At 35.5% G+C, this 4,965-nt stretch overlaps 1 non-coding gene across 1 annotated transcript; it reads right to left on the reverse strand.

Moving 5' to 3' along the window:
• Positions 1-4,402: 4,402 nt before the first annotated feature.
• On the reverse strand, positions 4,403-4,618 carry LOC129013484 (small nucleolar RNA U3). The gene has a single exon (XR_008493952.1). It is a non-coding gene; the product is annotated as a small nucleolar RNA U3 (small nucleolar RNA).
• Positions 4,619-4,965: the final 347 nt, after the last annotated feature.

Consider the following 4,965-nt stretch of genomic DNA (forward strand, 5'->3'; position numbering starts at 1 on the left):
CTGCCAATCCTTGCATTTTAATTGGAGTTTTAATCCAATTGGTATGATATTTCATGTCATTATTATTATTATTTTCTTCAACTTTTTTTTAAGTTCGGGGTACATGTGCAGGATGTGCAGGTTTGTTACATAGGTAATCATGTACCATGGGGTTTCCAGCACAGATCATGTCATTATTGATAAGGTAGGATTTGTTTATCATTTTGCTGTCTATTTTCTATGTCTTATGCCCTTTTTGTTCTTATTTTCCACCATTACTGACTTATTATGTTTTAAATGGATATTTTCTAGTGTACCATTTTAAAACTTTTCCATTTCTTTTACTATGTATTTTTGAGTTATTTTCTTCATGGTTGCATGGAGATTATAATTATTATCTCTATTTATAACAATTTAGTCCAGATTAGTACAAAGTTAATTTTACTACTACACAAAATCTTTGTTTCCCTCTAGCTCTATGTCTTCTCCACTCTTTTATGCTGTTATTGTCATACAAAATACAACCATATACATTGTTTTCTCATCAACATAGGTTTATAATTATTGGTTTGTAAAGTTTTCTTTTAAATTAGAGAGGAGAAAAAAATTACAAAGATACATTCTTTTTTTTTGGGATTCACCTATATAGTTATATTTACCAGTGCTCTTTGTCTCTTTATGTAGATTTGAGTTACTATCTAATGCCCTTTCTTTTCAGCATGAAGAATTTCTATAGTATTTTTTGTATGGCTGATATTATGGCAATAGGTTTTTTTCAGTTTTTGTTTATCTGAAAATATGTTTATTTTTTCTTTATTTTAAGGATAGTTTTGCTGGCTATAAAACTATTGGTTGACAGTCTTTGCTATTAACCCTTTCAGATGTTATGTCATTTTTTTCTGGCCTCCACAGTTTCTGAGGAGAACTCAGCAATTAGTCTTATTTGAAAACCACTGTTCTTTGTAAGTAGTTTTCTCTTGCTACTTTCAATATGTTCTTTTTGCCTTTGACTTTTATCAGTTTGACTACAGTGTGTTTAGGTGTGGATCTCTGAGTTTAATCTACTGGGACTTTGTCAAGTCTCTTGGATGTTTTTATTAATGCTTTTCATCCAACTTGGGAACCTTTTAGTCATTATTTCTTCAATCATTTTCTGCCTCATTCTCTTTTCCATTTGGGGGCTCCCATTATGCATATGTTAGTACATGTGATGATTTTTACAGATATCTGAAACTCTGTCCATTTTATCTTCATTCTTTTACTTTTGTTCCCTATACTCAATGATCTCTATTGGTCTATTTTTAAGTCTACCAATTTCGTTACTCTCTCTCTCTCTGCCACCACTGAGAGAGAGAGAGTTTTTATCTGAGTAACATTCAAAACAGTTGATCATTCCATCCTTTTTATTTTATGATATTATTTTTTATTATACTTTAAGTTCTGGGATACATGCGCAGAATGTGCGGGTTTGTTACATAGGTATATGTGTGCCATGGGGGTTTGCTGAACCCATCAACCTGTCATCTACATTAGGTATTTCTCCTAATGCTATCTCTCCCCTAGCACCCCAACCCCCAACAGGCCTTGGTGTGTGACATTCTCCTTCCTGTGTCCATGTGTTCTCATTGTTCAGCTCCCACTTATGAGTGAGAACATGTGGTGTTTGGTTTTCTTTTCCTGTGTTAGTTTGCTGAGAATGATGGTTTCCAGCTTCATCCATGTCCCTGCAAAGGACATGAACTCATTCTTTTTTATGGCTGCATAGTATTCCATGGTGTCTGTGTGCCACATTTTCTTTATCCAGTCTATCGTTGATGGGCATTTGGGTCGGATCCAAGTCTTTGCTATTGTGAACAGTGCTGCAATAAACACACGTGTGCATGTGTCTTTATGGTAGAATGATTTATAATCCTTTGGGTATATACCGAGCAATGGGATTGCTGGGTCAAATGGTATTTCTGGTTCTAGATCCTTGAGGAATCTCCACACTGCCTTCCACAATGGTCAAACTAATTTACACTCCCACCAACAGTGTAAAAGTGTTTCTATTTCTCCACATCCTCTCCAGCATCTGTTGTTTCCTGACTTTTTAATGATCCCCATTCTAACTGGTGTGAGATGGGATCTCATTGTGGTTTTGATTTGTATTTCTCTAATGACCAGCGATGATGACCTTTTTTTCATATGTTTGTTGGCCTCATAAATGTCTTCTTTTGAGAAGTGTCTGCTCATGTCTTTCACCCACTTTTTGATGGAGTTGTTTGGTTTTTCCTTGTAAATTTGTTTAAGTTCTTTGTAGTTTCTGGATATTAGCCCTTTGTCGGATAGATAGATTGTAAAAATTTTCTCCCATTCTGTAGGTTGCCTGTTCACTCTGATGGTGGTTTCTTTTGCTGTGCAGAAGCTCTTTAGTTTAATTAGATCGCATTTGTCAATTTTAGCTTTTGTTGCCATTGCCTTTGGTGTTTTAGTCACAAAGTCTTTGCCCATGCCTATGTCCTGAATTGTATTGCCTATGTTTTCTTCTAGGGTTTTTATGGTTTTAGGTCTTACGTTTAAGTCTTTAATCCATCTTGAGTTAATTTTTGTATAAGGAGTAAGGAAGGGGTCCAGTTTCAGTTTTTTGCATATGGCTAGCCAGTTTTCCAACACCATTTATTAAGTAGGAAATCCTTTCCCCATTGCTTGTTTTTGTCAGGTTTGTCAAAGATCAGATGGTTGATAAAGGGGAGATCACCACTGATCCCACAGAAATACAAACTACCATCAGAGAATACTATAAACACCTCTATGCAAATAAATTAGAAAATCTAAAAAAATAAAAATAAAATAAATTCCTGGACACATACACCCTCCCAAGACTAAACTAGGAAAAAGTTGAATCCCTCAATAGACCAATAACAAGTTCTGAAATTGAGGCAGTAATTAACAGCCTACCAACCAAAAAAAGCCCAAGACCACGAGACAGACTCACAGCCAAATTCTCTGAGAGGTACAAAGAGGAGCTGATGCCATTCCTTCTGAAACTGTTCAAAACAATAGAAAAAGAGAGACTCCTCCCTAAGTCATTTTATGAGGCCAACATCATTCTGATACCAAAACCTGGCAGAGACACAACAAAAAAAGAAAATTTCAGGCCAGTACCCCTGATGAACATCAATGCGAAAATCCTCAATAAAATACTGGCAAACCGAATCCAGCAGCACATCAAAAAGCTTATCCACCATGATCAAGTCAGCTTCAACCCTGGGATGCAAGCGTGGTTCAGCATATGCAAATCAATAGACATAATCCATCACATAAACAGAACCAATGACAAAAAACCACATGATTATCTCAATAGATGCAGAAAAGGCCTTCAATAAAATTCAACACCCCTTCATGCTAAAAACTTTCAATAAACTAGGTACTGATGGAACATATCTCAAAATAAGAGCTATTTTGACAAACTCACAGCCAATATCATACTGAATGGGCAAAAGCTGGAAGCATTCCCTTTGAAAACCAGCATAAGGCAAGGATGGCCTCTCTCACCACTCCTATTCAACATAGTATTGGAAGTTCTAGCCAAGGGATTCAGGCAAGAGAAAGAAATAAAGGGTATTCAAATAGGAAGAGAGGAAGTCAAATTGTCTCTGCAGATGACATGATTGTATATTTAGAAAACTCCGTCATCTCAGCCCCAAATCTCCTTAAGCTGATAAGCAACTTCAGCAAAGTCTCAGGATACAAAATCAATGTGCAAAAATCACAAGCATTCCTATACACCAATAATAGAGAACCAAATCATGAGTGAACTACCATTCACAATTGCTACAAAGAGAATAAAATACCTAGGAATACCACTTACAAGTGATGTGAAGGACCTCTTCAAAGAGAACTACAAAACACTGCTCAATGAAATGAAAGGACACCAATGGAAAAACGTTCCATGCTCATGGATAGAAAAAATCAATATCGTGAAAATGGCCATACTGCTTAAAGTAATTTATAGATTCAATGCTATCCCTATCAAACTACCATTGGCTTTCTTCACAGAATTAGAAAAAAACTACTTTAAATTTCATATGGAACAAAAACAGAGCCCATATAGCCAAGACAATCCTAAGCAAAAAGAACAAAGCTGGAGGCATCAAGCTACCTGACTTCAAACTATACAACAAGGCTACAATAACCAAAACAACATGGTACTGGTACCAAAATGGATATATAGACCACTGGAACAGAACAGAGGCCTCAGATATAATGCCACACATCTACATCCATCTTCTTTAAAAAAATAGTTTTATTGAGATATATTTCACATAATATAAAATGGATCCATTAAAAAAAGTTCAGGTTCAGTGGTGTTTAATATATTTACAAATAAGTGCAACCAGGACCACAATAAACTTCAGAAAATTTTTTTTTTGTAAAAACAAGAACGACTCACACTGCATTCTCTTTCTCTTATTCTCCAAGAGGAAGACAAGAACAATCACCAATGGTAAGTAGCAGCTGCAGCAAAGCAACACCAAGTGCCAGCTTCATGCTCAGGAGAGAACTCTGTGCCTCCTCCTCATAGTTTCTGGTGCTCTACACATTCAGAGAAACTTCTCTAGTAATGAACTATAGAAATGATCCCTGAAAGTATAGTCTTCAGAACATTTTTATTACTTCAGAAAGAAACTTGTATTCTTTAACTATCATCCTCCTACTTTCCATATGCTCTTCCTCCCAGGCCTAAGCAACTACTAATGTACTATCTGTCTCTATAAATTTTCCAATTGTGGACATTTCATATAAATGGAATTATATAATTTGTGGCCTCTTGTGACTGGCTTTCTTTACTTAGCATACTTTTTTCAAGGTTTACCCATATCATAGCATATGTCAATACTTAATTTCTTTTTATGGCCAAATAATATTCCATTATATGGATATACCACATTTTGTTTATCCATTGACTAGTTGATGGGCATTTGGATTGTTTTCACATTTTGGCTA

This window comes from Pongo pygmaeus, chromosome 15, assembly GCF_028885625.2.
Source record: "Pongo pygmaeus isolate AG05252 chromosome 15, NHGRI_mPonPyg2-v2.0_pri, whole genome shotgun sequence".
NCBI lineage: Eukaryota > Metazoa > Chordata > Mammalia > Primates > Hominidae > Pongo > Pongo pygmaeus.